This window comes from Bison bison, unplaced genomic scaffold, assembly GCF_000754665.1.
Source record: "Bison bison bison isolate TAMUID 2011002044 unplaced genomic scaffold, Bison_UMD1.0 scf7180017864280, whole genome shotgun sequence".
In the NCBI taxonomy this organism is placed as follows: Eukaryota; Metazoa; Chordata; class Mammalia; order Artiodactyla; family Bovidae; genus Bison; species Bison bison.
In genome coordinates, this window is record NW_011494852.1 from 579,526 (window position 1) to 591,928 (window position 12,403).

At 46.5% G+C, this 12,403-nt stretch overlaps 1 non-coding gene across 1 annotated transcript; it reads left to right on the forward strand.

The window, feature by feature from the left end:
• Positions 1-6,024: 6,024 nt before the first annotated feature.
• TRNAG-CCC lies at positions 6,025-6,097 on the forward strand. The gene has a single exon. It is a non-coding gene; the product is annotated as a tRNA-Gly (tRNA).
• The last annotated feature ends 6,306 nt before the right edge of the window (positions 6,098-12,403 follow it).

Below are 12,403 nucleotides of genomic sequence, written 5' to 3' on the forward strand. Positions count from 1 at the left end.
CGAGCACAGGCTTGAAATCAGGGAGCCCTGTGGCTCCAGAAGAGGTCTCACCCTGAAGGCTTTTTTTTTTTTTTTTTCCTGGCCTCAGGCACATCCCAGCACCTTTGTTCAAGGCTGAGGCAGGCCCTGCAGACACAGGCTATGCTGCCCTTGAAGAACTTGGCCCTGACAATTGGTATTGTCAATTTGTTTCACTTCCCTGCTACTTGCCCAGGGGGGCCAGGACTAACCTCTTGACCTCTCCAAGTTCAAGTCTTCAGCAGTCTGTGTGTGTGTGTGTGTGTGTGTGTGTGTGTGTGTGTGTGCATTGGAGGGCTGGTGGCTGGAAGGGCCCTGGTGCTCTGAATGAACCTGAGGTCAGTCACCACGGCCTTCCACGACCCCACAAAGGGGTCATTTAATGGAAAACATGCTCCCTAGTGCCCCCCAACCCACTGGGAAGGACGATACCCCACTTGATAACCACACGCAAGGTCAAGTTTGCTGTCCAAAGCAGAAGCCAGGGTCTCAGATGCCGAGTTGGCCCTCTGTCAATCTCCAGCCCCACACCCCCTGTTACCCACCGTTTTTTTATGCTGGTGAGAACACCAGCAGACAGACACGGAGACCTCAGACGCCCTACTAGCGCTCCCCACCGTCCTGTGGGTCTGCTCATCGTGGAGCCATCTCTCTTCCAGAGACAGGGCCTGTTTTCCCCTGCCGTGTTTCTACTTTGCATCTCAGCAGCCTTGATCTGTACAAACAGTTGGCTACTGGTTGGCCACATACACTGTCCTCCCATCCAGGGAACTATCTGCTGCTCTGGGACCACGTGACTTTGTCACCGGGAGTTTCTGGCCCTGCAGGAAGAGTGGGTGGGTGACATTTCAGCAAAACCCCAGGACAGGGTGACAGAGTTAGGATGACAGTACTAGAAGGAACTAAAAAGTCCACTTCTCCAATTCTTTAATCCCAAATACAGGGAAACTGAGGCACGAGGCAAGGAAAGGAAAAACACTGGGGTTTATAAAAACCTGTCCCCTCACACTTGCCTCAAGACATGCTCAGATATATGTCCGTCCAGGCTCAACACCTCCTGCTCCTGTACATCCACGTTGGTCTTTGATTTCCCTCCTAGGACCTGCCACAGAGCTTTCTAGAAGCCTGTTTCCATGACATGATGGTAATAATGATGATGATGATGACAGCAGCCATCAGGTATCAAGCATTGCACTACGCCAGGCCCTGGCCTAAGGCCATCACATAGATCATTTCACTCAGTCCCCAGCATGGTTCTGCTTTGCATTATGGAGGCTCCAACCCCATCATGGAAGAAGCATCACCATTGCAGGGGAAACCCAGAGAGGTGACATATCTTGCTCAAGCTCACAAAGGAGAGCCAGGAGTCGAGCCTGTTTCTCCACACAGCCACCCACCAGGGTTGTCCCAGGGTAGGTGGGTCTGTCCCCAGGATTCTCAACCAGTCTGGAGACCTCTCAGTCTCCAGACACTCCAGGGGTTTGACTTCCTGGAGACCTCTGGGAAATGGACCGCAACTTTCCCCTCCTGTATCAGCCGCTTCCTGGCTGCTCCTCTTTCCCCTCAGCCCAGAACCCACATAGGTTCATCGAACTGACTGCTTTCAGCTGCAGACTCAGTGTCCTCACCTGACCCATCTTTTCCCCGCCACCAACCAAGTTCAGATCCTGCTCCATCCTTTTCCGTATTCACCATGCAGTGCGAGGTCTGCCACCTACAGACTTAGAAACTTTTGTGGCCACACCTCCTTCCCATCTGTCTCAGCAAACCATCCTTCTGCTGAAGACAAAACCTTCTCTCTCCTCTCCTCCATTCTCTCCATCATCACTGGCTCAAGGCTCCTCCAGCCTAAACTAGCCACCTTCGATCCTCACTTGCTCCCCTTACCTGCTCACGTCATCCATGACTTTCCTGCAGCCAGATCTAATGGGCACTTCTCAAACCTTACACTGGTGGACACTCTGCTGCATGTACCACTGGTGACCACTTCTGCCACCTTGAAACTGTCTACCGCCTTGACCACTGCTTTTCCTTCTATCTCCCTCACCACTCAGGCTCAGTTCCATCTGTGGCTTCTGCATTCCCAACCTGCTCCTTGATGTTGGTTTTCTTCAGGCTTCCATTAATAATCCTTACACCTTTAATTGCCAACCCAGGCACCATCCAACCCATTCCCTATAGACTTCAGACTTAGGTTATATCTGGCTGGACCGTTTCCTTCAACAAAAAACATGTGCTCATGCCAAGTGCCCTGTGTCTATGATTTTTTTCATGGTTATTAGGTAAGCTGGTTTGGGATTACAGCTGGCTTCCTGGGGTGATTGACCACTGGGATAAAGTGTACTGATGACAACCAGAGGTGAATTTCCAGCTCAAGGTCATTCTATTCCTCATGTTGAATTAACGGTTAGTTCCCCCAGCATGTGAAAGAGGTGAGAGTTGGTCTCAGCTCTGATAACCAGACTCTACCAAAGGTGAGACCTTGAGCTTTGGAAGAGGAATCAAGAGTTAGCCACCTTCTTCTCCCACAATACTGCACAGCCATGTCCATCTGTCCTTGTTCTAAGCTGATCTCCACTTGCACCCTTTCTAAACCCGAGTCTATGCTTTAGAGAGGAGTCACGTGTTGATGATGGATAGAGCCAGCCTCCAGCTCTTCTGGGCCCAGTGCTTCCAGGGCACAGGTGAGCCATGGTGTGGCTTTACCCTTGGTGCATAGGGCAGGCCCCATTCATGTGTACTCCCCCCGGGAATAGGGTGGCCCCCTGTAGCTGTGTGATACCATGACTCTAGGAGAGGTTTGGGAGGTGGTCACAGGAAGAAGCACCCTCTTTAAACAGGTTTGACATTGCTCTGTCCTCAAAATTGCTGCCCCTGATGTACAAGGACCTGAAGGTGAAGCAGATGATGGGTAGCCATTTCTTCTTTCTGTTCCAAATCTTAGAACCTCCATGCCTGTGTACTAAGTCATGTCTGACTCTTGGGGACCCTGTGGACTGTAGCCCTCCAGGCTCCTCTGTCCATGAGATGCTCCAGGCAAGAATACTGGAGTGGGTTGCCATGCCCTCCTCCAGGGGATCTTCCCTACCCAGAGATTGAACGCATATCTCTTATGTCTCCTGCACTGGCAGGCGGGTTCTTTACTACTAGCACCACCTGGGAAGCCTCTTAGAAGCTCCATCCAAGTCTGAAGACACAGAGGGTTTGGGGGAGGAAGTTTGAGGCCGGAGGCCTGCATTCAGCTTCCCCCTGTGTCATTCACGTGCTGATGACTTTGGGAAACTGGGTTGATTCAAGCCTAAGGCAATGAATGAGTAAACCAAGGGCAGAGGTTATAGCCAGCGGTGGGGGTGGTGTCTGCTCGGTCCCTTCCTGGGCCCTCCTCCTGTGTGTCCCTCTGCTGGCCCCCTGTCCCCAGCTGGCCCCTTCTCACCTTCCAGGTTCAGCAGTCACCTCCTCGGAGAGGACTGCCTGCCACCCGTGATAGCATAGCGCCAAATCCTGTCACTTTCTAACTGAAGGCTCTGTTTTATTTTCTGAAGAAGATATGAGCGGGCATTTTTTAAATTTATTTATTTGTTGTATTTCTTAATTCCCTGGTGGTCTAGAAGTTCTAGATCTTAGTCTGAGATAGAATGTGCCTGGCTCATAGTAGGTCCTCAATAAAGAGTCACTGATTAGCAAATGAAGGAATGAAAAACTGGTGATTTGACATCCTCCACCCTAGGGAGGATGACTTCCCTGATGGCTCAGACGGTAAAGCGTCTGTCTACAATGTGGGAGACCTGGGTTCGATCCCTGGGTCGGGAAGTTCCCCGGAGAAGGAAATGGCAACCCACTCCAGTACTCTTGCCTAGAAAATCCCATGGGCAGAGGAGCCTGGTATTCATGGGATCACAAAGAGTCGGACATGACTGAGCGACTTCAATTCACCCTAAGGTGGGGTGGCCTCAGGGCTTTCAAAGGCCAAATTCTTATATTTCAGTGGTTCTGCTTTTCCTCCAAACACTTCATCAATGATATAATAGCTGGGAGTCCTCTGGTGTATGTATCCCCACTTTGGATTCAGGGTCCCTAATCCAGGGATGGGTCCCACCATCACCCTGCACCCTTTCAGAAGAGCCCGTCCTGAATCCAATCCCCCAGGCACTCCTGTGCACTATTTCCCCTAGAGAAAATAAGAACTATTCCACATTAGATAGGATCAGACCTTCCCCATGCAAGAAGTGTCTGTTGACACCTTCTGAGAACCGAGTGCTCACAGGCAGCGGAGCTGGGACTTTTATCCTCCCAAAGCCACTCCAGAGGAGGCCCAGGCACTGCCCCCCTCTCAAAACCCTTCTTCCCTTTGATCTCATGTGATTCTCCCCAAAGTTGAGGGGCTTCCCTTGTGGCTCAGCCGGTAAAGAATCTGCCTGCAATGCAGGAGACCTGGGTTCGATCCCTGGGTTGGGAAGATCCCCTGGAGAAGGGAAAGGCTCCCCACTCTAGTATTCTGGCCTGGAGAACTTAATGGATTGTATAGTCCATGGGGTCGCCAAGAGTCAGACACGACTGAGCGACTTTCACTTCACTTCATTTCAAACTTGTGAGTAAGCGAGATCTAACACGTTAATGTGTACGTGCAACAAATCCTACTAGTGTCCAGGGTCATCAGCATTGTGTCTGGTGGTTCCACAGCTGCTGCTGCTGCTGCTGCTAAGTCGCTTCAGTCGTGTCCGACTCTGTGCGACCCCATAGACAGCAGCCCACCAGGCCCTGCCGGCCCTGGGATTCTCCAGGCAAGAACACTGGAGTGGGTTGCCATTTCTTCCTCCAATACATGAAAGTGAAAAGTGAAAGTGAAGTCACTCAGTCGTGTCCACAGCAATTACACCCAAATCTTGACTGTCTGTCCTCAGGGGCCCTGTTCATCGTTTCTCTCCACCTGGACTACAGCCCCCTGAGGGCTAAGTTGGGACACCTCCCCCAACTTATGTAAATAAGAGTTCACTAAAGAGCACCATAAATAGAGAGTGCTGGTAGACCAGCAAGCCATCCTGTTTGGCTGATATATAGATACACCAGGAAGAAAGAAATGACATAGGAGAAAAAATGAAAAAGTAGTTTGGAAGGGGGGAAGAGTCATATGTAGAAACAAAGAAAGATTAAGGGCAAAAATTCATTAAGATCTTTCAAAAAAAAAAAACTATTCATGGTATGTGCAGGAGTGAGGGGCTAGAAGGTTAAGCAGAGCTGTCCTCTTGGCCTGAACAGTCTAGTCTTACATCATCCCTCTCTGCTATCTCTCCATGCTATAAACCATAAGCAGCTCCATTCCAGCAATTTCCAGGAACAACCAGCTGTCCAACCCTAGAAAAATCACCCTCAGATGCAATGATGGTCATCAGAGCAGTGTCACCCCAAGTCCTGAGGAAATCCAGGCTGGAGGCAGCTCCGGTCCCTCAATAGAGGTTTACCAAATGCCCTTTGCAGACTTCCCTGTGCCAGGCAGAATCTGGAAGGAAACTGCCTTACAATCCTTCTGCTGCCCTTATTGCTTCTTAGTCAAGCTCACCTTTGGCCTCTCGGAAAGCCAACTACCTGAAGTCACAATAAACAGCCCATGTGCACGCATGCATGCCTTACCCCTGGGGCTTCCCGGGTGGCGCTAGTGGTAATGAAACCTGCCTGCCAATGCAGGAGACGCAAGAGGGGTGGGTTTGATCCCTGGGTGGGGAAGATCTCCTAGAGTAGGAAATGGCAACCCACTCCAGTATTCTTTTTGTAATTATTATTTATTTACTTTAATTGAAGGCTAATTACTTTACAATATTGTGGTGGGTTTTGCCATACAGTTTCACTCCAGTATTCTTGCCTGGAAAATCCCATGGACAGAGGAGCCTGGCAGGCTACAGTTATGGGGCTGCCAAGAGTCAGTTCAGACATGACTGAGCAACTGAGCACGGGCCTTACCCCTAATGGGTGGGCACAGGAGATATTACTCAGAAAGCTGAGGTAGGGACTTCCCTGGTGGTCCAGTGGTTAAGACTCTGTACTCCCAATGCAGGGGTCCCAGGTTCAATCCCTGGTCAGGGAACGAGATTCCACATGCCGCAACTCAAAGTCCTGCATGCTGCAACTAAGACCCAGAGTAGCCAAATAATTTTTTTTTTTTTTTTAAAGAAAGCTGAGGTAGGCTGTGTGATAAATGGACAGGGCTCCAAAGGTCCCCTGCCATTTCTGTGGACCACCCCAGAGTTCAAGTCCAGAACAAGAGCCTAGAGGTCTCTGAAAGCCCCCATGGGGTACCCCCTTGGTCACTGACAGCCTGCCCTTTTCTTCATGTTTTGAAGGGCTTTTCATATACACAGACTTCTTCATCAGCAAGTCTGAATTTATAAACAGTTACTCTTATTCAGGAAAGCAGAGATGAGCAGTTTTATGTAAAAGTTACATCTCCATTTAAGAAAAAATATATAATTCCACATTCTACTGTCCCTCGAACTTTATTCCCGTTTATGTAGATCTTAATACAGTTATATAGTCGCAGGGCTAACGTCCCCTTTGGATGGTAATGAGGTCCTCTCGAACCCTTTAGCTGCTATAAAGTATGCAGAAGTTAAATGCACAGATGGAAAAAAATTTGTCTCAATTTTATACTTCTGCAAAATGGTAATTTTGTACTTAAAATGTACAAGATGGATGTTCAGAAATATAGGCTGATAGCCTAAATTATATTTGGTCATAATTTATGTAGTACAGTCCCAAAGAGATACAAAAAGGCAGAGCATAATTTATCTGCTGGAATCAGCGATAGCTTTGCTAAAACTACCATTTAGTCCATCCCCCACAGTTTTGAGCGGCCTCCGTCCTCAGGGCTCACTCTATTTAAGTTCCCCATACTGCTGTTTGATCACATATTGTAGTCTATAATTTGCCTATCATCTGAAGCAAATTTAGGTCCCAGAAGTTATGATCTCTATGTAGCAACCACTTTATTTGGTAAATGCAAAATATTTATAGCAATATAAAAACCAGATGAAAATAAAATTCCTATAATCATTGGAACATACACACTTTATCACTGGGGCTCATAACGACCGTCAGAGAAGAACTAGCATGTTGCCTAACAAAATTACCTTTGGATGTGTACTTGAACTTGCTGATGCTCGAGAACCAGAGAAACATGTTCTCCAGCATCCTTTTCATCCTGCCAGTGGCAGGAAATGCCAAGCATGGGCTCTAGATAGGGTTGCCCAAAAGGAAATTAGATGAAAGGCAATGGGCAGGTAAGTTGTTGTGGCACCTTGGATATGGAAAGGAATTTCCAAGTAGAAACAAATCAGCTGGTGAGGGCACTGCTCTGGACAGGCTCACCCCCTTTCAGCCAGGGACACTGACCAAATAATGAATGTTGACCATAACCCCATCTTTGACCCAAGTGAACTTCCACGTTGATGAAATGGCTTGGCTTCTTCTTTGGGCCGTCTTTCAATGCCAGCCTTCTCACACCTCTAATTGTTTCTCTTTGTGTTTCCAAAATGTTCATGTGGGAGATGGTCAGGCCGGACCCTACAGAAGACCTGAGACACAGTCTGTCAATAGCTCCTTTAAAAAGCAGCTAGCTCTTCAAAAGAGTGTGGGGAGAAGCAGAGAGAAGACAGACCTCAACTAGAATGGACATCTGGAAACCAGAGTGATGGTATCTATGCAGTTAATAACAAAACACTTGTTGAGTGCATGTTCCATAGATAATATTCCTTATAACAACCCTGAAAGGTAGAGTTTGTCTTTCTTTCATGATCTATATGCAAATTAAGGCCCAGAGAGTTTGGTCGGTCAATTAAGGGGTCTAGGTGGATGTAACACCCAGGTCTGACACCATTCAAGATGGTGGTCTCACCTGCTGAATTTTTCCATGAGCCAACACAGGACATCAAGCTTTCCAAGACACCTCTGCAAGAATATTGCTTCTCTATCCTCAGAATTGTCTCCACCCATCTCCCCCTCCTTCCATGCAGCCCTCAAGGTTGCCTTCAGCTGAGTGAAGATGAAATAGAGCCCCAGATACATCTCTCAGATAAAAACTTCAACTGAAGCCTCATATATTTCATAGATACTAAAGAGCTCATGGCTCTTTGAAGACGAGTGTTAGTATTAATCATTGTAGTTGTTCAGATCATTTCCTCGTTTTTAACATCACCCAAGCCCTCCCACCAAAAAGGCACCATTTCTGGGTCCTAGGGAGCCAGACCCTACAGGATGCACTGGAATTCTCTGGATACTTACTTCCTTCTTCCTTGCAACTTATTTCCAGTTTCAGATACTTAAGTCTAAGAGAATATCCCGTTTTAAATTCTTTTTTACCCCCAAAATGCTTAAGCACACATTTCATAGAATTCTGCTTAAATCCAAGTGTAATTTTACAAGGTCTCTTTTAAACACTGTTTTTCCATACATCACACTGAAAAGAGGGAAAGAAAAAGACCCAAAAATAAATGCACAACCCAAAATTAAAGAGGACGTAAGAAGGGCAAAGGAAATACCTTAGGCTAATTTATCCCCAGGTTCTATAATTGCTTCAAGACCAAATATAGGCTGTGAAAGTATCTGAGTGGGAAGAAACTCTTAACACACGAGAACTGTTCTGCAGTGGGAGAAACTAAGGTTCAGAAAAGAGACATAATAAACCAGTAAGGAGAACAATTATGTTGTGATTTGGGTCTTCCCAGGTAGCATGTGAACAATGAGTGTGTCCTTCAGTTCAGTTCAGTCGCTCAGTCGTGCCTGACTCTTTGCGACCCCATGAATTGCAGCACACCAGGCCTCCCTGTCCATCACCAACTCCCGGAGTTCACTCAAACTCACGTCCATCGAGTCAGTGATGCCATCCAGCCATCTCATCCTCTGTCATCCCCTTCTCCTCCTGCCCCCAATCCCTCCCAGCATCAGGGTCTTTTCCAATGAGTCAACTCTTCGCATGAGCTGGCCAAAGTATTGGAGTTTCAGCTTTAGCATCAGTCCTTCCAGTGAACACCCAGGACTGATCTCCTTTAGAATGGACTGGTTGGATCTCCTTGCAGATCCACACACACTTGCAAGGAGTGTGTCCTTACCCTGCTGTATTTAAACTGGAGAACCAACAAGGCCCTACTCCATAGCACAGGGAACTCTGCTCAGCGTTACGTGGCAGCCTAGATGGGAGGGGAGTGTGGGGGAGAATGGATACATGTATATGTGTGGCTGAGTCCCTTCCCTGTTCACCTGAAACTATCACAACATTGTTAATCAGCTATATTTCAATACAAAATAAAAAGGATTTTTTTTAAAAATTGAGTGTGTTCTCAAAAGTCAATACCTATTGCACTTAGAGGTGATGTCAAGAATATGTGACTTACAGAATCATCCATAATGAGTCACCAAGCCCTCCTCCAGCCTGGGAAAGACTTGAAGGCAAGTCTGTGAGAGACTGATGGATTTCATTCATCTGTGGCCTGCCAATCCGCCCTCCTCCCCATGCAGAAGCAGAAGGAGGAAGGGAGCAACACTGACTTTTGTCAGAAGCCTGCCTTGCGGGCATTTGGTTTGCGTTCTCTCTTTTGATCATAAATAATCTTGTGAGTGATTCCATTGCACGGGCACAGTACAGGTGCTCTACTACAAAGGCCAACTACTTTCACAAGGACACACACAAACGGATCACAATTCATCAATTCATATAGAAATGCTACTACTGAGGTTATTCCAGAGGGATAAACTACTAATGATACCTGGGTAGGGGTGGGGGACACCACATTCAAGTTGAATCTTGCAAGATGGGATGGTATTTGTGATCATAGTTCAAGGAAGGGACAGAAGTGCACAAGTCCAGAGAAGAGGTGCTTTAGAACCCCACAGGAAGTGCTTCTCCAAGTGCTGAGCCAAAGGGCTGTGTTGTTCATCACCTTCTCAGAAGTCATTCAAACCAGCACCGCCTCCCCGCCACTCTACAGTCAGGAGCTCTTGATATGCAATATTAGAGAGTGCCAGGATGGGAAAGGCACCGCATAAAATCAAATTCTTTTCTATTTTAAGTTGAGTGGTGCACCGGTTCAGCTTTAAAACCTAATTTCTTAAAAGTTTCAAAGGGGAAAAAAATGTGCCTTTGCAATTGGAATCGAGTCCACATAAATTAACAGGCCGGCTCTCCGTATCCATCTTTCAGAACTTGCCCTGATTGTTCATTTTAATCAAGCGGCCCACATTCTTTGACTTTTCATCCTTCACTGCCCACAATGATGCACTGCAGCTACTGATGACACGCAAATGTTAATTTTGCTCAAGTTCAAACATCGTCCAAAAAGGGCCTATTTTAAAGACTGCTTGGCAAACACCAGCTGAAAATGAGGATGAACAGAATCAAACACCACCAAGAAACTCAGAGGAGAGAAAGCTCTGGTCCTCTGGAAACTCACAAGTTTTCATCTCTAAATCCTCCATCTCTCCCAGGTCAAGGAGAATCGCTGATCTCTTGAGTCAGAAGGGAACTCAGATATCATCCCAGCCCTTCCAGAGGTCATTCAGCAAGGTCGTGCAGGAGCTAACAAACCCTTGGTAAAGGAGCCTTTTAGTAAATTGTGAAACCCAAGCCTTTCAAGTCTTTCTGTTATTTACCAGGCTTCAGGAAGAGGAAGGCATGTCGCACACACAGACACACACACGTTTAACTAACAGGCTTATGTAGACCTCAGGCGACCCGTCACCAATCACCTGCTACCTCGACCCTGCCTCTTCGGCATGGGAGGCCACCATTGCCTACGGAAGGACACAGAGTAACAGCTGCTCGGAGGGGCTGCAAAAGGAACTGCATGCTTGAGTGAGGAGCACCATCCCAGTTCCTCTCTAGAGCTTGTCAAAATCCCAACCGTGTCCACAGGCGTCTGATCAAGCAAGATTCAGATTCACATTCAGAAGTCATTTAGTGAGCACCTACTTTGCCAGGAGGTCCCATTGAAGTTATCTATGGGTATATTGTGTCATTTAATACAGCCACACATAAAGAAATTCACGTGTATTATAATCAAAGCAGTTTCATATTAAAATAGATTGGAAAGAATTGAAGGAACTGGGACCCACTTAAAAACTCTGAAAACTTGTATAGACTTTGTCCCTCTTCACTCCCCTGGGTCACTTTCCATTGGATTATCGTGTTTTATTTTCTTTGTATTTCCTCATCACTGAAATTAACTGAAATATCATCTCTTTGTCTCTGCCCTACACCAAGAACCATCAGAAAATAATCTTATCTGTATCAATCACTACTGTGTCCCCAGAATACTCAAAGGATATCTTTGAATGAATGAATGAAATAATTATGATCTGTTTTTCACCAGGATTCTCCAAAGCTAGATCATGTCATAAAGCCCCCCAGCAGAAAAGGCAGGGGTCTGCGGGTCCCCAAAACTTGGAGAACCATGTCCCAGCAACATGGCCCTAGAGAATAACTTAGCTGAATACTGTGGTCCAGGCATCTCGGTGCCCTTGCCCCCAGAACGCCAGCATCATGTAAACAAAGCATCGGCAGTGACGAGTCCCGGTTTCCGCAGCCCATCAGATGAAACTGCTCACCGTGGCCGCCCATCTTCTGCCAAGAAGAGGCGAGACACTTCCACTGCGACGTCAAAAAAATGACTGCAGCTATTCCCTGAGCAATAACAGCCCATCTTGAAATGCGGGACATGTTTCCTTTGCCTTATAATAATTGCGTTCTGTCTTTTAACCCTCAAAGTGTTAAGTGTCGTCATTTCCTCTGGGGATGCAAAGATCTGGGGTTAACAACTTTCTCTTTTAAAAATTCATAAAGGTGCAAACAAACAGCCATGCAGCCGATGGCTACACACGGGAAGAAGCCAAGGGAGAAAGAGGGAGAAAAAACAACCACCACCACGTTCTCCCCCACAGGACACTTGGCAATTAACTCCAGCTATGTCAGCAATTTTTTTGAAAAATTTCCTAAACATGGAGAAGGCTTATCCTCACCCTATGAAAGACAAAACCACTGCAGTGACTCTCCCATGCATTACAATGTGTGTGTCTTACTTCTTAACCAAGCCGCTAATCACGCAAATTATTGCAACTAATTACATCTGAAGGTCTAATTAATTCTTTCAGTACCACATCATTTAGTACGCATTCACAACACAGCACCTGTTTTGAAAATCCTTGCAGTTAATTTGTTTATAAACAAACACTATTTGCATAAAATGTTTAATGAATGGTTTAACAGTTAGTACAATACTCCAGTTTTGTCTTAGTAGATTTGAGGTCATCAAAGGCCACGATAAATTAATTTTAAACTATACAAATTAATTTAAATAGAATGTGTGAATTTCTCATTAATAAAGAAAACATTTCCAACATGTTA